The 23723-nt window shown below is 43.3% G+C and overlaps 1 protein-coding gene across 4 annotated transcripts in view; it reads right to left on the bottom strand.

The window, feature by feature from the left end:
* Positions 1-23723, bottom strand: part of PPP2R2B (protein phosphatase 2 regulatory subunit Bbeta) — a 243761-nt gene that overhangs the window by 181938 nt on the left and 38100 nt on the right. For 2 of the 4 annotated variants that reach the window (XM_065554960.1, XM_065554959.1), the window contains one exon: positions 2036-2144. The exons of the other annotated variants lie outside the window; for them this stretch is intronic. The gene's annotated coding sequence lies outside the window, so the exon portion shown is untranslated. The remainder of the gene's footprint in view (positions 1-2035; positions 2145-23723) is intronic. 4 annotated transcript variants of the gene reach the window in all.

The following is a 23723-nucleotide window of genomic DNA, read 5'->3' as shown; positions in this document are numbered from 1 at the left end:
TATATTCAGCAAATTTAGCCTCTTGTTTCATGAAATGTCAATGAGCTGATGGCTACTTCATCAGATTTATTTGTTGAATTCACTTTCATATTGTTTTCTTTCTATGGCTTGATCACAAAGAGGTCTTTGTGAGCACCTGAAACTCAAAATTTTTGGCTTGTACTGCACAGCTGTGACAAAGCAAGTATGGTATTTGTTTCTGTTCCCTGATTGCATGAGCTTGCAATCACTTCCAGTGGAATACTCATCTGGCCAAATGAGACAAGTGGTTTCCACCCACACTCCTGCATATACTTTGTAGTTTACTATCTGTGACGTCTGGTACCAGGGAGGCTTGCTTTTCAAAAATTCACAAAGAGTGAAATTCACCACTGTACCGAGGGACAGCAGAAGGTCTATGAACTAAGTTAAGTCCCAGTTCTACGGTGGGGTGGAGAATGAGGCCCACAGTATTTCCTATGTGGTGGCATTCCAAGCTTCAGAAACTCCACACCATTTTCCCAGTATGCTATCGCGGCAGAACTCCTGCCTTTACAGATTGAACTGGAAATGCTACTGTAAATTCTCATCCTTAACTGCACTGATTTCACTACTGGCCTTATTTCAACAGCCGATGAAGTGATTCCTATGTATAGTATACAGCTTTCTTATCCATTTAAGCTTGTAAAGTATTTTTGGAATCCTCCAGACTGAAAGATGCAATATAAATATCTTATGAAGGCTTAAGTGGGATGTAAGTGGTGCACAGGCCTTGTGCTGGATCTTTGCACATGGGTGAATTTCACCCAGAAAGTGAATGCCAAGGGGCTACAAGGATGGCTAAAAGTAAAGCTCATGACTTACAGAAGAGAAATTTGCAAAATAAGGTTCTTATGGCATTGACCCACCTTTATATGTTATTAAACTGAACAGACCAAATTTTAGCCCTTGTTTACAGTACAAAATCTAAAAACAAATGGCATCATTACAGTTTTGGGCTATAATTTCTAGAGAGAGTCTGAGGACAAAGAAGCTACTCCTAGGAGGTCAAAAGTTTACATGAGTTCTCAAAATGCGAATTCTATAAAACCAATATTTGTATGCCACTAATATTTAGATATAATCTAGCTCATGTCATTTGGAAAAACAAACCTTGAAAAGTATTAATTAATAAAAGATATCACGTCTTATTAATGTTCATATAGTAATTACCAAAATCACAAATCCATCTGTTAAGCAGTCAGCAAACAAGACAAATGGCTGCGTTCTGTTAAACAAATTATAAAATGCCTTAGGGAAGAAAATCTAATAGCCCCAACTAAATCATGAATCAAACAACAACCCATTTTACCACATGGGCTGCACATGCCCATGCCACACACATGCCCATATCTATCATTCTCAATCCCTTCTCCTGTACTGTATGTATTGCAAGAAGAACAGTGGGGGAAAGTGCGACTCTCAAGCTTCAGGAGCGTAGATTTAAATACAGTGATGTGATCGTTAACATTTTATCTTTCTTTTTTATCCTTTATGTCCAAAGCAGAATATTTTATTTCTAAAATATCACCACTACAACAAAGACACCAGTGTAGCAGATATTATGTAAAATAACATTAAATCCAATTCCCCTTGTCCATATGGGAATCCAGTTAGTTTAATCCAATTTGATAAACAAAATTGATTTTTTCTTGCCATGTTTTAACTGATTACTGAACATTTAAAGAGAGGAAACATGCTTGTATTTAGAGTAATTAATCCATGAGTATGTTTCTGGACCAGCAGTATTTGAGCTGTTTTTCAAATAACTGTAGAACACTATTGTGCATGCAAAAAGTGTGTACAACTGCATGTCTAACTGGTATGTACAATTACCATGATTATTCAGTTCAAGGGAACAACTGTGCATGCAAATAAAAAAAATGCACCTTTAATCTGAGGGTTTTAAAGTCTTAAAATAATTTACAAATATTAATAAATGAAGCTACCCAACTCCCCTGTAAGGCACATCAATGTTATTACAGATGGATATAGAGAGAGGGGTTAAGTAACTTACCCAAGAACACACAGACTCAGAACATAGGCACCTATGAATCTTGATCACCTTGATCCAACCACTAGCCACACTTCCTCCCTCTTGGCCTTTCTAGTCAACCTTACCATTCCTGATAAGAAAAAGGGACTCAATCATAAATCAGCTAAATAAAGACCTACTCTAGATCTATCTGTGCACCATAATACACCTCTACCCCGATATAACGTGACCCGATATAACACGAATTCAGATATAACGTGGTAAAGCAGCGCTCCGGGGGGGCGGGGCTGCACACTCCGGTGGATCAAAACAAGTTCGATATAACGCGGTTTCATCTATAACGTGGTAAGATTTTTTGGCTCCCGAGGACAGCGTTATATCAAGGTAGAGGTGTATGTAATGATTCCTAGTAGAATAAGGTAAGGGGGTCGCAATGCTTTATTCCCACCCTCCCAAGCTTAAGAGGTCAAAATTAGAAGGGGGGGGAAAAGGAATGTTTTGCCTCCATCCTGGAATATTAATGCTATAAAAATACAGCCATGACAGTCTATCAAAAACATTCTTACTTCATTTCATATACATAAAATTTGATGTTGTGTGAGGTTTATGGCTCCTACGTTCAGGCAACATGGAGACTGATGTTATGCGCTGACCCTGCAACGTCTTCGCTCTCAAGGACAACTGCCCTTGCAAAACTGCAGAGTCAGCATTAAAGGGCAAAGGTATAGATTTGATTTGCAGACTAACCCATAAAGGACTATAACCTGACACATCTATGGACAATTCATTAGACGTGTGTGTGTGTGTGTGTGTGTGTGTGTGTGTGTGTGTGTGTGTGTGTGTGTGTGTGTGTGATCAAAAAAAATGTGTGTGTTTGCTTTCTGTAAATATATACAAATAGGAGATGGGAGTTTGTAGAGTTTGGATCAGACTCCAAACTTCTCTAAGATTCGGGGGTGTTCAGACAGCAAATTCAATTCAGCCCACGATAGCCCATTAGGGTACGTCTACACAGCAATTAAACACCCGTGGCTGGCTCCCGGGGCTTGGGCTGCGGGGCTGTAAAATAGCTGCCAAGTTCAGATCTGCATCCAGAGCCCGCAGAGTTTGGGAGTTGTCCACATCTAGGTGTTTTGCTTTGTTTCTGCATATATCTCTTATAAAAATATATTTAAAAAAAACTATTCCTCTTCCCCACAAACTCCTTTACTAACCCTTTCCATAGCCTGATCTGCACAAAGTATTCTGGGAAAACACACCCATTACAGCAAATCTCTCTGGAGTCTATGTGACCTTGATGGGCAGGTTTCAGAAGTCACTTTTTTTTAGTTGAATGGAATGATGGTCAAGGCTGATTACCATTCAATGCTTCTAGGCAAGTGATGATATTATAAACAAGAAACATTACACAGGGATGAGACTGTCTATTGTTATTTTTATACCAAGTAACATTCCACCAAGCAACAAAACCTTGTGTGCCTCTTGCTCTTAGCTCTCTCTGACTAGAAACGTTTCTGTATTTCAAAGAATGAGATTCACTAATGAATGCTGAATATGAATGATCCTCTTTTTTTATCAATTGGATTAATTGTTTTCTCTTCCAATTATTCCACTGATTAACATGTTGGACCCTGGATGGAAGCCTAAGCTGCTATTAAGTTAAATAGTCAAGTCAATTAGTCTGTTTCAATGGAATAAAAATCTTTTTAATATGAGGCAGCAGGTCAAAAGCACACCTTGATGTTTTTTAATCAGGGGTTAGTGCATTATTATTGTGGCCATCTGCTTCTGAATTTTTCTCATTCTTTCTTTTCAGTTGAGAAACGTAGAATCCAAAGGCTGAATTCGGGTGAACATAAAAGGAAAACCTTCTTATCAAATCTGCTTTTGAAGCTATTAATGGTCACTTTGTTTTGTTCTGAAATTTCCACTTCAGGCGAGTTACTAAGAAACCAGATTAAAGAGAAATAAAGCCACCCTATGTGTGTGTGTGTGCGCGCACGCGCATGCCACAGTAAGGAGAAGAAAGCACTGACAAAGGGAAATGGCAAAGCTACTAAAGCGATCACTAAGAAAAATATAGATCTGTGGCATCCATGTATCTTGTCTCACTCTTTTCCAGTCCGCCTATGAAAAACATCTCTTCACACCTGTCAGGCTATGTCACATCCCCTTATCTAACCCTTCACTGGCTAACACTCCCCATGTCAGATTTGAACTTCTGGCCCTCTATTACAGGGTACTGCTCCACACCTGCCGTCATTCCTTTCCACTCTCTGCCTCTCACTCCTTTTGCTCTGCTCAAGACTCTTGCCAAGTCTTCTACGCTGCTCGACTTCACACCTTCTGCCAGGCTTCCCCTCAGGTGGAGATCACTACAGCAGGACTGACCCACATGCACAGGGTGCCCACCTGCTCTTTATTCAATTCCTTTCAGAAAACGAAGGCTGGTTGGAAAATAGGGGGAGAAGAAGAATTTGTGGAAATTTTAGAATAAATGAGCTTCTGCTTTTCATTAAAATGTTGTTTTTGTTGACATTTTCTGACCAGCGCTATTCATAACACAATCCTTCTATGAGGGCTCTCAGTGATCATTTGCCAGAAAAAGGCAAAAGCTGCACTATTTTCAGAGTGTACCTTCCTCTATTCACCAGAGGGAACATTTTCAAGAGCGCCTCTGTGACTTAGGAGCATCAGTCCTATTTTCAAATACGGCAAAAATGGCATAGGCACTTAGGAGCCTGGCTCCCACTGAATTTCAAAGAGACTTAGGCTGCTAAGTGCCAATGGCCAGATTTTTAAAGGTGTGCAAAGATGCAGACAGGTGCCTAAATCCCTTTTGAAAATGGGATTTGGGATCCTAAGCCACTTAAGCACTTTTGCAACTTTTATCCTAGGTGTGTTTTGTGTCTGAACTTTGCTGTCTGTCTAGGAGATGGACCTGCCCTGTAAGGTGATGAATACTTTACTGTTCTCCATGCAGGGTGGCACTCTGATCCAGAAAGTGTTCAGAAAAGTTTGAGTCCTAACTCCCATCTCCCTCCCATCTGCACGGAAATTGAAGCTTGTGCTCACTTTTTTTTTTTTTAAATACAGACTAGTTGCAGCATTTACACTGACACATCTGAGGCCTGATTCTGCGTTTCTGTCAGGCCCCTTACTCAGGTTATATGCTTAATGAAGTGAAGGGGTGAATAAGAAATGCAGGATAAGGAACATATTCTGTTCCTGCTATCAGATAAAAAAAATCTTAAATACTCTGATTCTCATGATTAATTTATTAGTTGTTGAGCACTGCTATTGGGCTTGGCATTGCACAATACATAAAGGAAAACAAGGTCATGCCCTGAGATGTGTACAGTCTCGGGTCCCAAACCAGCCTGGTGCTGAGTGCCTTCAGCAAGGTATTGAGTACCCTCTGCTTCCACTGAAGAGGCTGAGGTTCCTACAATAGTCTTCTTAGATATTTTAAAACAAACGTTATAAAACAAGTTATTTGAGGCCTGTAGTCAATATCAGATCACATGCACCGACTTACAAGCGCTAAATAAATATCAGAGTTGGCCTCAAACACAGTTTGAATTATGAACCACACTTCTCCAAGATTCAGGGGTGTTAAGATTCAGAGTTTTGCTTTGGTCCCCATCTCCAAAAAAATGCAATAAAACAAGTATTTTAAAAAAAAAAAAAAAACTATTTTAAGCCATCCAAGACCTGATTAAAAGCACCTGTTTCTCTGAAAATAGATGATAACTTCACGAATATATAAATCTTAGCAGATATTAAAGGAAGAAGAACATAACTCCATCAAGATTTAAATTCCAGGAAACCAAGGGAAGTGTCACTACTGTAACATAACACTGTAAAAACAGAGATGTGAAGTCTAGAGGCCTCAAAACAGGATTGGGAGCAGGAAACTTTTACATTTTAACCCCATAAGAATGTCCACACTGGGTCAGACCAATGGTCCATCTAGCCCCATATTCTGTCTTCCAGCAGTAGCCATCCCGTTGTACTCTCCCACCTTCTGGCAATTAGAAGCTTAGGACACCCAGAGCATCAAATTGCATCCCCAATAATCTTGGCTAGTAGACATTGATAGATCTATGCTCCATGAACTTATCTACCATATATACTCGATCATAAGCTGGTTCGTTTATAAGCCGACCGCCCCCCTCCCCCCGAAGATGGATAAGTAAAAATGGAATTTTTTTATGACCCATTCATAAGCCGACCCTATAATTCAGGGATCAGCAAACTTTGGCTCCCAGGCCATCAGGATAAGCCACTTGGTGGGCCAAGACGGTTTGTTTACCTCAAGGGTCCGCAGGCACAGAGGTAAACCTAAGTAAACAAAGTGTCCCGGCACGCCAGCGGCTTACCCTTACAGGCCGGGACAGCAACTGGTGGGGAAATTTTGGGGTGGGAGGGGAGAGAAGCTGGGTCAGGGGAGTAACCCCTGTGACCACCCCCCACATGACTCCACCCCTAGCCTGGAACCCCCACACACTCCCCATCCCATCCCTTCCCACCTTAGCTGGGGCGGGCCAAGGGAGGATGTCTCTGGCCTGGCTGGAGCTGCTCCGGCAGGCTGGGCGGCGTGGCCACAGCCTTCTCCGGCGGGCCAGGCCGGGTAACATGGCCACTGCCTTCTCCGGCGGGCCAGACCGGACGGTACGGCCGCAGCCTGCCAGTCCCGGAGCTTAAGCTGCTTCGGAGGCTGGGGGGAGAGCAGCGTGGCCAGAAGTGGAGAGACTCTGGCCCTGCCTCTTCCCTCTAGCTGTGCTGCCTCTCCTTGCTCCCTCGGTTGCGGGGGAGAGGCTGTGTTCGACCTCTCCCTCTCTATACCCGTTCATAAGCTGACCTCCTTCTCTGATGCTTCCCTTTTTTACTAAAAAAATTTGGCTTATGAACAAGTATATACGGTAGTTCTTTTTTGTATCCAGTTATAGTTTTGGCCTTCACAGCATCCCTTGGAAACAAGTTCTACGGGTTGACTGTGCGTTGTGTGAACTGGTACTTCCTTTTGTCTATTTTAAACCTGCTGCCTATTAATTTCATTGGGTGACCCCCTGGTTCTTGTGTTATGTGAGGGGTAAATAACACTTCCTTATTCACTTTCTCCACCCCATGTATGATTTTATAGACCTCTATCAGATCCCCTTTTAATGGTCTCTTTTCCAAGCTGAAAAGTCCCAGTCTTTTTCATCTCTCCTCTGTTCCATACCCTAAATAATGTTTGTTGCCCTTTTCTGCACCTTTTCCAATTCTCATATATCTTTTTTAAGATGGGGTAATCAGAACTTCCCACAGTATTCCAGGGGTAGACGTAACATATAGTGTCATTATATTTTCTCTTGTTAATTATTCCTTTCAAAATGGTTCCGAACACTCCTGTTAGCTTTTGACTGCTGCTGCACATTGAGCGGATGTTTTCAGAGAACTAGCCACGATGATGCCAAAATGTCTTTCTGAAGTGGTAACAGCTAATTTAGATCCCATAATTTAGTATGTACAGTTGGGATTATATTTTCCAGTGTGCATTACTGTGTATTTATCAGCATTGACTTCATCTGCCATTTTGTTGCCCACTCACCCCAGTGTGACCTTTGAGAAGTCTTTTCACCTTTCTATGCTCAACTTCCTACCTATAAAAGGGAGGCGATAATAGTTACCACCTCACAGGGCTATCATGAGGATAAGTTCATGTTTACACAGGGCTTTGAAGAGGAACAGCTAAATATTATCACAAAGATGATTATATTGTTCCAATACATCCATGTGAATGGGAATACATACAACCTACTGTCTGGCAGCTGAGACTCAGGGTATGTCTACCCTGCAATCAATGTGTTTGCAGCTTGGGTAGCCATACCCACGATAGCTTTAATCTAGTTAGCATGGATAAAATTAGCAGTAAAGATGTGGCAGCACAGATCCCAATGTGGGCTGGGAAAATGAGTACATACCCAGGTACATAGTACCTAGTCCAGGGCAGGCTTTTACAGCAGCCCGTGCCGCCGCGCTAGCTAGATTACAGTTAGGTGGATATGTCTACCCGAGCTGCAATCCCATCGTCTAATGCAGTGTAGACAGACCTCCAGACCAGCAGAGAGGCAGTTCCTCTTACTGTGCAATGGTCAGTTAAGTGACACTAACAAATTCCAAAGGAAGTCCGAGTTTGACTCCTGTGGCTCTGATGTAGGGTGACCACATAGCAAGTGTGAAAAATCGGGACAGAGGGTGGGGAGTAATAGGGGCCTATATAAGAAAAAGCTCCAAATATCGGGACTGTCCCTATAAAATCGGGACAGCTGGTCACCCTACTCTGATGGGGCAAAGAGAAAAACATGGTAAACAGGAGAAACCCCTTTGATGCCAAAGTCTGCTTGCCTGAAACCCGAAGTCTAAAGAAATGAGAAATGTATCTAAATTAAAGAAACATCGATTTATTTTAACTGCTCAGTTGTTAAAGTAAACCCAGGCCCATAATGCACAACTTTATTGTTTCCTCCTCAGCCTTTTAGAATTTCTCACACAGCTGAAAGGCACAGGATTTCTGTAAAAAAATGCTGAGAGGAATTATGTTTTTTCCATAGTTGCAATAATTATGATTTTAACTTTAACAATTAAGATGCAGCAACACTTGTAGGAAGAATTTGCTAGCTTCATGGAGAGAGGAATGTAGATGCTACCATAGCCACTAAGAATGGGAAATGGAGACATACAACCCTTCCCTCCATACACGCCCTCCCCCCCGACAGAAATGAATGAGGAAAATGGAAAGGCATATGTTTGATCATGCCGCTTTCTGGCTCACTGGAATGTAGTTGACCTTCTGTGTTAAGAAGATGCCAGAACACTTGGGACCTAATTTTCCCTTCAGCAGTTGTTAGAATTATATTTAATAAGAGGCCTGAGGAAAAAAAGCAAATTATAATAACCAGCCTAGAAATTCTTCAAAGTGCTCCTCAAACAATGCAGAACCTCTGAACTCTATGTAGTACTTTTGATATTCAAAAGCTGGCAAGAAGACAGGCCTTTGATTGGGAAGATGAGAAGGTAGGTCTTTATTTTGCTAAAAATACCATTTGGGTTTCATGTGTGTAATAACATTTTCAATGTATGTGTCAGCACTGGAACTGGTGGTTAAGGAACTTCTAAATACTTTATATAGATGCCTGGGAGAACAGCACAGCTTTTTAAGGAAAGTGTGAGCTAGTGGATAGAGCAGGAGATTGAGAGTCAGGACTCCTGGGTTCTATTCCTCACTTTACCTCTGATTTGCAGTGTGACTTTAACTGCCCCATGATTCATTTTGCCCATCTGTAAAATGGGGATAAAAATCTTACCTGCTTTACAGGGGAGATGTAAAGCTTGATTAAAAACTGGGAGTCAAGCAACACAGATTGTGTTCCTGACTCCTCTACTGACTTGGCTGTCTGACTTTGGGCAAGTCCTCTGATCTCTCTGTGCCTCAAAGACCTCATCTTTGAAATAAGGATAAATAATAATTGGGTACTTACCCACCTTTGTAAAATGTTTTGAGATTCTCAGATGTGAGTTGGAAAGTAAATGCAAAGTGTCAGTATTCATTACACTTTAAGAAATTTTGGGCTGAAAGGTGCCATGTAATTACAATGTGTTATTTTATGTAGTTTTTGAGTCATTATGAGAAGAGAACAAAAAATGCTTTACAAAAAAAGAAGTACTATAAGGTTTAATGAAATTCAGAGTTTTCTTGTTTCCTCTCATCCTTGATTTGATTTAACAACATGGAAAATGTTTGATCCCTATAAATGTTATGCCAAATTCTTACATTGAGCTTTTCTGTAAAAGTCACATTGCATAGCACATCAAGTTTACATTGTGGAGCACAAAGCACAGTGAGGAGTGGTGAATGGGGAAGATTACCAGCTGCCCATGCAGGTCTTTAATATGGTACATATTGCCCCTGGCACTATCCATAAAATTTAGCACATTGGTACGTCCTTTCTGGAAGCTATATTTCGGATCACAATTCCACTGTGTACAGTAGTTAATCAATGGCCAGTGATAGCCCAAACTCATTCCAGTTTTCATAGCTCTTGATAAGAATAAATTGCAGTTTTGATCTTATGCTGTAAACAGTACTTAGGCAGCCAGTAGTTTAATGACATTGTGGTATTGACTGATTTCTACTTATAGACAACAAAACGAGACGTTTCAATAGCTAAATTGGTACAGCGCATAGTCCACAAAACAGGTATCCAGGTAACCATGGTGATGCTGTCCCCAGGCAGAATGGGGGAAGAAGAAAACAGACCCATTTCATTAACTGGTTGGAAAAAGAATTCAGGAGAGAATTTGCTGCTGGTCAAAAGTACAGGACAAGAAATTATTTAAAATCAAGAAACTCTCTGGAAACACAGAATTGTCTCTGAACAATTGAATTAATCAAAGTCACATTGATTAAGATGAATAATAACAACAACATAACCTTTCTATTGTGCCTTTTATCTGAAGGCCTCAAAGCTCAGAATTTGCTTTGTTGCTGCTTCTTTTCAGTTTAATTCTAACTGGTTACTGAAAACATTCTTATCTGAAATTTCATCCTCATCTTCAAAAGGAACAGAGACTAATCTGTGCATTGAAGAGCAAACAATAAAGACCACGAGCAGTGGGAATGCTCAGGGTATTGGTAATGGACTATAAAGGGTTTCACCTCTAGGTGACCAACTCAAAATCTAGCACAGGTAGAGACTGAAAGTTATTAGCATCTAATGGCTGTTTAGTAGCCCATGTGAATTGAGTTGTGTAGGTCCCAGTTTAGTTCCCAGTGGAGAGGTATTCACAGCACAAGAAAGCCCCACCATAATGATTTGCACTTATCCGCAATGTTGTGAGCCAGACTGAATAGGTCATATGTACTGAACTTCTATTCATACCCTACAGGTCGTTCCTCCAGCTCATGATATGAGGCATAATACTAAGGCAATGTGAAATCAGATTGCTCTGTGAATTCCTGCTCTGTGCATAAAGTGAGGATTTTGATTTCCAGAGCTATCAGCCAATATACTGTAACATTGGTCAGCATATATATAATTTCCTGTCTTAGTCGTCCACTAAAGTTGTGCGATATTTTTGTTATCTTAAGGGAAATTAATTAGAGTAGCTGAAATGCGTGTGACGTGGTAGTTGTGAACTCAGTCACTACAGGGACAAATTTTGACCTCAGTCACACTAGTGTAAATCTGGAATAACTCTGGAATTACTCCAAACTAACAGAAAGCAGAATTTGGTCTTGTGCTACTTCTGCCGAATGAATGCACCAAAGTGACAGTGAACTCTACCCCTGTGATTTCACTAACTGGGCCCCTGTGTGCAGGGCCAGCTCCAGGCACCAGCTGAGCAAGCTGGTGCTTGGGGCGGCAGATTGTTGGAGGCGGCATTCTGCCCAATCCTAGGGCGGCACGGCCGCTTTTTTTTTTTTTTTTGGTGTGCTTGTTCCGCTCCGGCCGCCCTATAGGGGGCGGCGGCACGGAGAACCAGAGCGCCCTGCAGGGCAGTCCTCTTCCTTCCCTCCCCGCTGACCGGTACGGAGCCCTCGCGGCAGGCGGCAGCGCAGCGGGAGGGGTCGCGTGGCAGCGCCCCTGCTGTAGCCCTGGCCGCCCCTTCTCTCTCTCTCTCTCCCGCCCGCTCCCTCTCCCACCTCCTCCCACCCCCAGCCAGTCCCCCTGCACCCGCGCTCCGGTTGGGTTTTTTTTTTTTTGCTTTGCTGTTCTGGCCACCCCGTTTGTTTGTTGTTGTTTTTTTGCTGCTTGGGGCGGCCAAAAAGCCAGAGCCGGCCCTGCCTGTGGGAGACAATCCCAAAAGGCAAAAAAAGATGCATTGTGCCCACTATAGATTTTTTTTTAATTGGGTTTTCCAAACAGCCAACTATAGTACCTTCTCTCTTAGCAGACTAGATACTGGCAACAAGGGTTTGCCTCTATGCATGCAGTCCTGCCTTGGATTTCAGTTGTCAGACAGAATCTCTCATAGTACCCAGGAGAGTGCTAGGAGAGATATCTGGCTAAAACTCTGACTCACACATCATGTCCCCCAAGGGAGCAGGGTCTTCACAACAAGGGGCATATTTAGCCTCCTGCCCCCAATCTCCTCCTGCTAGCACATATGTTGCCATCACAGCAGCAAGCGTTAGACAGCAGATGGTGGGCCATGCACATCGCTTTAGCTCAGAGGAGAGGTAAAGCACACTACTCAGCAGGTTGTCCCAGGCCGCTCTTTGGAATCCTGTTCTTGCTTGGCAGGATTCCCTAGTCAGTGCTGCAGCAAGATTTCACTGTTAAGCTTTTAGGCTTACCTTATATGCACAATTGCCATGAATGCATGAGCAACCGCAGAACTGGCAAGCACACAATCAGTTAGATAGATAACTGGTCAGTTGCTTGATTATGCTTGCATGTGCTATTATGGAGAAAGCTTAGAGAACAGACGAAGAAGGGGGGACTACGATAGAGATCTATAAAATTATGAATGGCCCGGAGAAAGTAAATGTTTTTTGCTCCTTCATGTAACACAAGAATCAGGGGTCACCCAGTGAAATTAACAGGCAGCATTTTTAAAACAAACACAAGGAAGTTCTTCACATAACACACAGTCAACTGGTGGAACTCATTGTCAGGGGATATTGTGAAGGCCAAAAATATAAGTGGGTTCAAAAAAGAATTGGATAAGTTCATGAAGGATCGGTCCACCAATGGCTGTTAACCAAGACGGTCAGGGACACAACCCCATGCTCTGGGTGTCCCTAAACCTCTGACTGCCAGAAGCCAGGAGTGGACTACAGGAGATTGATCACTTGATAATTGCCCTGTTCTGTTCATTCCCTTGAAGCATCTGGTACGCCATGGCCACTGTGAGAAAACAGGATAGTGGAATAGATGGACCATTGGTTGGTCATTCTTATGATCCCATAATATGTGTGCAATTCAGGTACACCACTGTGCACACAGACGTGCAATTTTCTGAAAATATAGGGCCCAAGTCTCAAACAGCTTGAGTACAGAGAGGGCACCCAGTTACATGCGTAATTTGCAAAGCCGGTAATTGCACAGGCAAATGGATAATCATGGTGACTTTTATGTGCTATCAGATTCCCTCTCACAGTCGCAATAACTACACAGGGAAATAAGGCAAGCAATCGCCACACACATTTGCTCCTCCAAATTATTTTAAAATCTGGTCCTTTAATCCTTAATTTATATGTTTTCATGATGGACACAGAATACATTATATATTCTACATTAGATATCTTATCAGATAGACGAGCCCGTGGAATACCTGCAGAATGCCCTGGGGCCATAAGTGCTTTTAGGAGTTGGGGTATGTATGGCCAAATCCTACGAGCACTCATCATTCTCATTGATTTTGATGGAAGTTGCAGGTACGCGGCACACCTTACCGGATGGACTTTACACAGAGTTAATGTGAAGGAAATTGCAGTCGGGAAGATTTTTTTGGCATATTTTAGGAACGGTAACTTTTTGGAGACATGCTGAGAAATAATGACGGAAAGGGATGATCTACTGCAGATAAAGCTCTGAGAAGGAAGGTATACGTGTATGTTGGTTTATTTTATCAAATGCAGACAATGGTAATTGATTAATCAAATAACTTGAACTTTAAAATGACTATTTTTACCAGTTTTTATCTTGGAACAAATCTCATTCACGTTTCAGACTAGAAACAGCAACTAAGATTACCACAACTCCTTGGCTTATTTCCACATCAAACACATTGATTGTTCCTGTTTGTAGGGCACCCTTGCACATTTCCAGTAGGAAGCAATTTTCTGTAATAGAGGGCGCAGGATTTTTGTAAACTATTTATGTTTTATAGAGGCATAGTCAGGTGAGTGCCCTGGCCGGCATCTAAGGCCAGATGTTCAAAGGTATTTAAGTTCAGATAGGCACCTTATGGAATTTTCAAAAGCACCAAAGCAGGTTAGGCACCTAACTCTCTAGCTTGCGTCAGAGCTTGTCAATGTCCCAGTGAGCATCTAGCTCCATTCTGAGGTTCCCAAATACCTTTGAACATCTGGCCTCTAGTACTGTTTGTACCCTTTCCACAGCTTGCAATGTACCTGAATATCTCTGGACTGCTGAAATGTAATTATTGATCAGTGCTCTGGCACACAGAACACAAGCTACCACAGAACCTAGACTGGTACATTTGCTTATTTGCAATGCCAAAATACTACAAATAACCAGGCGTGCAGGGTACAGAAAAAGAAACATGAAAAAATAATCCCATCTCTATTTCCATGAGTGTTTTAGTCCTAAAGCAAATCATTGCTGTGATTTCTCAGGCGAGGTGGTTTCGATTACATTATTGTCAGCCCACAAGAGCCTCTCACCCACAAGACTTGACTCCTCTTTGTACAGCAGTTTCCCTTATGGCACCCCATTTCATGGACCACCCGTTGAAGCTGATATTGATGCAGTCTCAGGAAGTGATTAGTGGGCGGGAGGGGGGGGGTGCAGTCAGACAGAGGCAGCTGCCACCCACCCTGATAATCCAAGGTAAGTACTGAGCACCCTCATTTCCCAGCAAAATCAATAGGAGTGGAGGACATTCAGGATGTGCTCAGCATCTTTCCAGATAGACCTTGAGAGTCCCAAGTGCTCACTGACTTCAAGGAGGAGTACTGGTACTGGCCCCAAGAGAGCAGCATGTCTCACCCCATGGGTGCATTTTGTCTCTATTAGTAAGCGAGGAGTGAGAACCAGCCAGTCATTCTCAGACCCAGCTCTCAGCAGCCTTGACTACAAGGCTGAGTCCCAAGGCTGAGTCTCTTTCCCTGTAACTACCTACACCTTGCACAGTGATATTGAGAAAACTGGTCTATTATTGCTGAACTCTCTACTATAAAAGGACATGAAAGAAAATTCTGCCAAGTAGGTGTGTTAGTGGCCTGAGAATTAGGTCTGAAATACTGATTCCACGTTTGAGTGCCAGCAGGGGCTCACTGAGCTCTGTGGGGTTTCTATGAAGGTCTTTTAGCTGAGACCTTAAAAACTGAGATCCTATCTGCACCGCATGGATATCAAAGTTCCCAGGGCACTGTTGGTATGGTAAGGAGTTCACTCCAGAATCCCAGGCTAAAATTTTCCCCAATACAACCCAAAACCTCTGTACCGCTTTTTTTGATTGCTGACTTTCACAGCCAGGAGAGTTACGGTCCAGTAGAACTCCCTTGTACTGTATGGATTTTACAAAGCATTTTGGGGGGGAAATATGCTAAATAACTAATGAGCAAATGCTGTTCTGATTTACATCCCATGCAGGCCCACTGGTTTCAGTGGTGTCAGATCATTGTCACCCCCTTCAATTACTCCTGAGGGCATTCTGCGGCAAAAAATTAAAAATTGTGCACACAATATTTTAAAATTTGCAAGTTTTATTTGTCAATAAATAAATGCAGAGGCTCCAGCATGGCCGTGGGGAGCACAGGCCACTGGCTGCACAAAGGTGGGAGATCATCCTGCAGCCTCCCCCCACCCCAGACACGGATTCAGTGGTGAGGCTGCACCCGACCCTGACACAGCACAAAGCCTGGGCCCATCCCAGAAACACTCTGGGACCCTGCCCCTCTGCGCCAGGCGCACCAGGTGTGGGTGGATAGGCTCAACCAGGCAGGATCCAAGTGTGGAGGGGCTCAGTATGAGGGGGGGATCCAGGTGAGGAGTGAGAGGAATCTGTATGGGACAATCTGGGTGAAGGCTGCTCAGTGGGGGGGGGGGGGCACTAGGTGTGAGGGGATCTGGATGCAGAGAGGCTCGTTGCGTGGGGGGGAGGTCCAGGTACAGGGACAAAGGGACTCTGCAGGGGCTTCAGGTGAAAGTGGTTGGGGCTCAATGGAGGGGTCTCAACAGGGAGGTCTGGGTGCTGGGGGTGTGGGGCTTGGTGGGGGGGGTCTGGGTGCAGCTAGTTGGGGGGTCAGGGGCATGGGGGTCTGGAAGTGGGGGCTCAGAGGGTGCAGGGGGTGGGGCTTATAGGGTGGGGGGGTTGAGTGCAGGGAGCTCAGTGGGGGTGGTCTGGGTGCCGTGGTGGTGGTCCTGACGCAGGGAGTCTCGGTGCAGGGGGCTCCAGATGCAGGGATTGACGTTCAATGGGGTGGGGTTCTGAGATAGAGGGCTACAGGGGTTCTGGGAGTACAGGGTGAAGCTTGGTGGTGGTGTCTGGGTATGAGAGGTCCGGATGCACAGGGGTTGGGTGGATGGGGGAGCAGCTCCCCATACAGTGACCTCTCCCCCAGCGGCTGAGGAGAGATGGGGACAGGAAACAGGTGAGGATGCTGAGCTTCCTGCAAGTGGGGAAGGTTTCTGGGACTGGGTCTAACACAGCCCCAACCATTCCTTGTAGGGACAGAGGAAGTCCCGTCCTCGCCTGCCTCCAGCGCAGCTGGGACTATCAGCTGATCCTGGCTCAGGTTAGGACCCACTGGCTGGGGTGTCCCCAGCCCTGCGGTGATTTACCTCTCCGCTGGCTGCTCCGGGTGCCTGAAACAATGTACCCCTGTGCAGCTAGGGAGTGATGTGTGACTGCTCTCGCAGCTTCCCTTTGCTTCCCTGTCAGAAAGTCATTTTTCTGAGGGGAAGCAAAGAAATCTGTGGGGACATGAATTCTGCATGTGTGCAGAATTCCCCCAGGAGTACCACTCATTTCAGTGGTGTAAAGCCTTTGCAACCCCCATGTGAGCCCATTACTTTCCGTGGTGTAAGACTATTGATCTCAAAGGGTGTAAATCAGGGCAGAATTTGGTTCTAATAGGTGAATCTGATTCAACGAAGATCCGTCAGTTACAAACGCCAGGTAGCACTGAAAATAAATAGAGAGGAAGGAAGTGCTCAGCCTCTCAAACTCTTTTTTATATTGGTTACTATTTATTGCTTTAGCTTGTTTAAAAACAACAACCCCCTCCCCCCCCGCTATTTTTATCACTAAAAATATCCCACAATACAATCTTAGATAAATAAGGGAGTACATTAGATTTATAGATATGCACTGTACTGAGCCAAGAAGTCCTGATTTCCAAATCCAGCTCATAAAATAGCCTTAGGCAGGTTACTTAATTTCTCTGTGCCTCAGTTTCCCCATCTCTTAAACAAATGATGTATAGCTACTCCACAGGACTGCTGTGAGGATTAATTAGTTAATGTTTATAAAGCCTTCTGAAGCTGTTCAGTGCTAAGTGGTGTTAGTCTAGTGCATGGAGCATCTGGAGTGTACACAGGAGAAACAGATTGTCATTGATTTCAGCTACAATGCTGCTAATCAAGGGTAAAAAGGGGGCTGAGTTCTACTGCCCTCATGTATGCATGCACAGATCCTATTGTGAAAGCATGATGTGATATGGCCTAGAGGGCTTGAGCCTGCATGGAGTTGAGTGCTTCCAAGAGGAGCTGGGCATCCTCAACTCCCTTTAAAGTCAATGGTAGTTGAGATTGTTCAGCACCCCTCACGAGCTCTCAGCCCGCCACAGGATCAAGCCCATAAACATTAGAGAACATCCTGTACCCACAAGTCAGCTATGGCGGTCAATTGTTTTAATTATAATTAAGTTGTTTATACTGGGAAAGTGTCTGGATTCAGATCCAGATGTCATGGCTCAGGCCCATCTTTGTACTGGATATGAACTATATGGATCTTATCTATTAATGACGTACATACGTACAGGCAAATCTTGTATCAAACCGGAACCCAGATGTGGATCACCCCGCTCACTCTGAAGAAGCTTAGATCCAAATCTGGATCCAAACTCTGCAGCTCAGGCCCAGCTCTAATAACATATATACACTGGGTAACTAAAAAAGCAACGCCACTGAAGATAAATCTCCATGGCACCAAAGATTAAAGAAACAGCATGCAGGAGTCAGTAGGGAATCACTAATGTAAGTGATAAATAATATTTCTGAATATGCACTATACAAACAATAGGTGATGTACAAATACACCCAGCTCACCGCTGTCAAATCACATGCTAGAAAAAAGAAGAAAGAAAAGAATGCTGAGCTGTATACCAGAAAATTGATTACCAAATGCCATGAACTTGCATTTGAATGGAACTGCGCATTGTGAATAAACCTGCCATATGGCTTTTACAATGCTGATGAAGCATTTACTCCCCAAACGTAGCAAGATTAGCCTATGGCAGTTTTTTTTTTTTAATTCAAATTAGAAAATCATTCAAAGTGCAGCATGGAAAGCAATTTGTTAGATGGTTATCAAATAGTAAGTAGTATGAATTAGAGTTTCATAGTAAGCACACACTTTTCAGCGTGGTAATTACACCTGGCCTGTGTCATCCTCAAAATTAAACATTTAAATAAAATTTAGTACTTTTATTTTGTAGTGATCTCACTTGAACTGAGGAGACTTAAGGACAGATCAGATAAGGAGAGGAAGTGAAAGTTGAAGCCTTATCAAGCTTTTGTGTGAGTGTCTTCTAAAGCAAATGTATTTACATTTATGGCTACTACTTCAATCTGTATTGCCACAGTGATTTATTTGTGAAAATCCTACATGGGTTCAGTGGGGAACGCACATAAAGGCCTGAATCCGCAGGCCGCTGTAGAAAGTGCATTGTGTACACACACACACACACACACACACACACACACACACACACACACACGCACACACACACACACACACACACACACACACACACACACCAGTTGGTATAGCCAACCACAGGAAAATATAGACCTAGATCCAGCAAACCATCCCTATTGAGCACAGCAGCTAAGCATTCCCTGGCTGTAGAACTTTTAGATTCAGAGGCCCAGTTCTGCCCTTCACATGATACAAGTAACTCCCTTAAATCCTGCTGGGTAGAATTGGTCTGGAGGGGGAAGGGAGGCATTGAACAACTGGGGATAATTTTCCTGGCTCCCCTCTTACAAATAAATCAAGTAGGTAAGATTGACCGAAGTCCTGGGAGATGTAAGTCAGGATCCTCCCACACTGGTGTCCCCCAAATCTACTTAAAATACCTCAGTTTCATTTAAGCCAAAGAAAGAGGAAACCAAGGGTCCCAGCCAGCTGCTACTCTCTTGTTCCAGTGCCACATTTGTTGTGCAGACTTGTAATCTAACTTGGGCCTTTTTTATGGTGGCGAGGGCCATAAAGGAGGGTAACTTTTTGCTGGTTTAAGTGGCAACTAAATATAGGTAAGGCAAGAACGCTGGGCGGCTACTTCTGAACTCATTTAAAGACATGGGTAATAGCTCTCATGCCTCAGAAACACTGCGTTCAGTTAGCTCGTTCTTGTCATCAACACAAGATCCACATACAAAATCTCAGGAAAGCTCAGCACTGGGTAGCATCTGGAGACCATGGAGCATCTCTGAATTTCTGGTCCTAATTACAGGTGGATGGGAAACAAAACTTCACTGTGAACATTTTTCAACAAAAACAAGGGGTGGTGCAATCTGTTTTGCAGCCAGTTCTAGTGATGGTCAGGACAAAATATTTTTGACAAAAAATAGGGGAAAATTATGGACTAAAATTTCTGTCTCCTTCCCCCCACCCCCAACCAGCTCTAGTCATAACTTACAGGAATTTGAGGGGCTGCTTCTTGACCCTGGTGGATAACTGTTTACATAATAAATCACTTTGGGGGTGGCAGTCTGTGCTCAGGATTGAAAGAGGAGAGGGTGCTGCCAGTCAGGATTCAGAGGCATCGATAAGAGCTGCAGGGGAACCCATGACGGGTTCAGCAGAGCGTGCTACACGTCAGGACTGAAGTAAATTGGCAGAGGTGTGTGGAGGTCCATGAATGGGGTCAGGAATGCAACCAGAATTTTGCTGGAGGAGGCTTAGGTTTCCTGCCCGGCCACCTCAACTTTGAGTGGCATTGTGACCTGTTGCACAATGTCGCAATGCCACTCAAATTTAGCCCAACCACCCTTCTGTCACGCCAGCAGGGAAGGAGCTCTGCCATTAGGACACCCAGCTCCAGTCAAAGACCAAGGAGGGCTCTGGGCCCCTTCCATCCAACTCCTTATTATGCCCCTGACTGGGGTAATATTAGGATTCAGCCATGTTGACAGAGATATGGGGAGTTAGGCAAACATCTACATAAGTGAGTAAGAGTTACTCACATGTGTAAGTGAACTTCAGGGCCTAAGTCTGGACCATGCCTATATGCACTCTCTGGTCACTATTCCATCATCTTCATGAGCACAAAATTCATACAATGGGTCTGTTTCACTACCGCATTAATCCAGTTTTTTACTTCCATGTTAACTTCTTTGATTTCAGTGGAACTACACTGGCACAAACCAGGAATGGTGGTGAACCAGACTCCATGATTTTTAAGAAAAGAAATAATCCATGAAATGTTAGGGAACAGAAGCTGCCTTGATTCAGGTGATGCATCAAAAGAACATAATGTAGTTTAGGAAGCAAAAGAAAAGCCATTTCATCTTCCAGGTCTGTTACACTTTGATACCCCAGCATCAGAAATCCAGTGAGTTGCCTTTTAATGTGTTTTCTACTGTTCGCTTCAAGGCCTTTTCTGGCAACTTATTCTTCCACATGTTCACTACCTTTGAGTAAGCAAGTTCTGCCTCAGCACCCTGTCTGCTTCAGTGTCCTAATTTTCCCACTATCTGCACCAGCTGGTGAAGTCTTCTTCAGGTGAAATAAATTGCCTTGGTAAAATTTTCCCATACTCCAGAGATGAGCTTCTCTTAGCTCATCTCAGACATTTCATTCTTTCAGGGAGACTCAGTCCCGTGTCTTTCACTGTCCCTGATAATTTACCCTTGCCATTACAGATTGACGCCTTTCTAGATAGTACTCCCACATCATCATAGCAAAGCTCTGCGTATCGTAAGTTATTTATACCTGCACTGGCATTACTCCAGCCAGCGGCTGTTATGAGCTATCCCTGTGGAGGTAGAAGAGGTCACTTGAGCTCAAAGAGACACTCAGAGATTTTCAGGTTCACAACAATGGCTTATTTGTTATGGTTGCACAGTCATGCAAAAAGTTCAACAACAGATCAGGCTTTCACTCCATTAATTTCCTGCTTGCTTTTGAATAAGAATGGCACACTGGGTCAGACCAATGGTCCATATAGCCCAGTTTCCTGTCTTCTGACAGTGACCAATAAAAAGCATCAGCAAAGCTGCTTTCATCCTTTTTTCAGCTGGGAGCTTAGACAGAAATACCGAGTTAAGCAGTTTGATGGGCACTCAGAAGTTCAAACCAAATCTACACTCCAAATCCACACTCCGAAACTTTTCTAGCTCACCTATTCCTCACCCGGAGACACAGGTGTAGATGGAGTTCTTTGGCTCATTTTCAAGCCAGGCAAATCCAAGTATCAAATGTCCCACTACAGTTAGGGAATGCCCTCTAGTGGCACTAGGAGATCTGGCATCTCTTCCAAACTGTCACTAATGCATTGTTTGATTTTTGGCAAGCAATTATACTTTCCTGTGCCCCAATTTCTCAGACTGTAAAATGGAGGTGATAATATATCACAAGGATGTTGTGAAGCTAAATGAAGTAATTAGTGTTTGCAAATAGGCCCTGAGATCCTCAGGTGCTGTGCATATGTAAAGTATTTTAATAGCGTGACTAGTGTGTATGTGTAGTACTGCCATCTGCTGGCTGGAATCAGAACTGCTTCCCTGTGTGTCCTAAGCCCTATACTGCCAGCAGCTGAAGTAGATTAACATTCCGTTCAAGCGATAAAGACACAGGCTTATGGACAAGAGGCTCTAGTCTCTGTCTTCTCAGACACGGTGTGCAGTGTGGAAGGTGGGCAGGTAGGTGGCCACCAGTCTGTTAGTAAGAGGCGATTGTAGTAAGAAGTGCAAAGAAGGGGAAAGAATGGAGAATCACAATAAAATCTGTTTGAATTCCTGGGAACTTAATCATCAGGCCAGACATTTCACCTGGGAACCTTATTAAGGACTCAATCCAACTCCCATTAAAGTAATTGGAAAGATTCCCACTTATTTTAATGAGAGCTGGCGAGGGCCTGTAGAGAGGTCTTCTTGGTACGGCATATGCCCCAATCACAACTGTGGGCAAGCAAGCCTGTTCTCGAGTGCCTGAGCTTCTGATGCTAAAACAACACAGGAGGAGAGCTTATACATAATAAAATGACTTTGATCGTCTGTTTGATCTGTCTCCCTTATACAAAATGCATGAATGCTGTTATTTTCCCTGAAAGAGCAATATTGACAAGTCATCATAATGTTTCTGTTCTGAGCATTTTCTGAAAACATTTTCACAGCAGGGTGTGTTGCTTACTACAGCAGCCTTTCCAGGCCAGCTCACATGCTTAAGGTAGCCTAATTTGTTTGCATTATTAAATGAGCTGCCACATATTGTATGCTTGATAATCCTCTCTCTGCACTTTCAGCTCCCTCGGTGGCATCAGGCGTTTTAACAGTATGCAGCCATTAAACAGAATTCAACACCGCACAAGTTCCTGCGACAGCTGAGACATTTATCACCACAGCCACACCAGCCAAGGTATTGATGCCAATGTCAAGTGAGGAAGAAATGCTAATCATTTGCTCCAAAGGCTAATGTTTTAAAGATGAAAATGTATGAAGTGCATTGTTTTCAAAGTGGTTAACTGATTTGAAACACAGCAAATTATTCCTAAAACACTCCAGATTTCTAGAAATCTAGTGCTCTAGATTTCCAAACGTATCAGTAGAAAGGCGGAAATTGATCCACTCTGCATAGAACACAAAAATCCTTAAATGCAACATGATTTTGAAAAAGGCTCATTGTAATTATTACCATTAACAAAGAACAATTAGACCACTTGTAGTAGTGCAGGTATACGTTAGAGACGATTTAATTAGCATGGTCACTGAACATAATTAGACACCACCACCTTGTGGGTGACCTAGAAAATGCAGCCAAGGAAATGCCAAGATAAATGTTCCTTGAAATAGAGAGACAAGGTGGGTGAGTAAATATCCTTTATTGGACCAGACCAGTTTCTGTTGGTGAAAGAGACAAGCTTTCGAGCTTCACAAATCTCTTCTGCAAGTTTGGGCAAGGTACTCAGTGACCAATAAATGATATTACCTTACACATACACCCCTTGTCTCTCTAATTTCCTGGACCAACACAGCTCCAACAATACTGGAAACAACCTGGAAATAGATTCCTGTCACCAACCTAAAAGTATGAAACATTTCCTTCTCTTTACTAGCCTCCATATTGGTTTGCTGCAGGAACAAGTAAACAAGGTCAGTACATAATTCTACCAGAGAGAGAATTTTGAAAGAGACTCTCCTAGTTTAGAAATGCCAAGGCGTGTGATGCATTAGTGGTCAAATTGGAGCTATAATAAAGGTCTGATAATTTTTAGAGAGTCAGAAGAGACAATACAGCCATCTTTTGTGTATCCTTAGAAGACGGATAATTTCCTTTGGACCCCAGAGCTTCTCTTTCCCCCTTCAAGATTTTGCATCACTGCAAACTTTCTTAGCAAAGGAGAGCTCCCCGCTGAGCCCATTACGGCTACTGCTTTGTTCCTTCACAAATCTCATTTACGTTTCAAGGCAAGGTTCTCAGGGCCTAAGCATGTGACCTAGGAATAGGAACTGAACCCAGGTTTCTTACATGGCAGTGTGAAGTAAAATCCACCAGGACTTCATTCCAAGAGTGAAATCCCAGC

The sequence above is a fragment of the Chrysemys picta genome, chromosome 8 (assembly GCF_011386835.1).
Source record: "Chrysemys picta bellii isolate R12L10 chromosome 8, ASM1138683v2, whole genome shotgun sequence".
Lineage (NCBI taxonomy): Eukaryota > Metazoa > Chordata > Testudines > Emydidae > Chrysemys > Chrysemys picta.
Note: the sequence above shows the minus strand (reverse complement) of the source record. Positions and strands in the feature narration are given on the sequence as shown.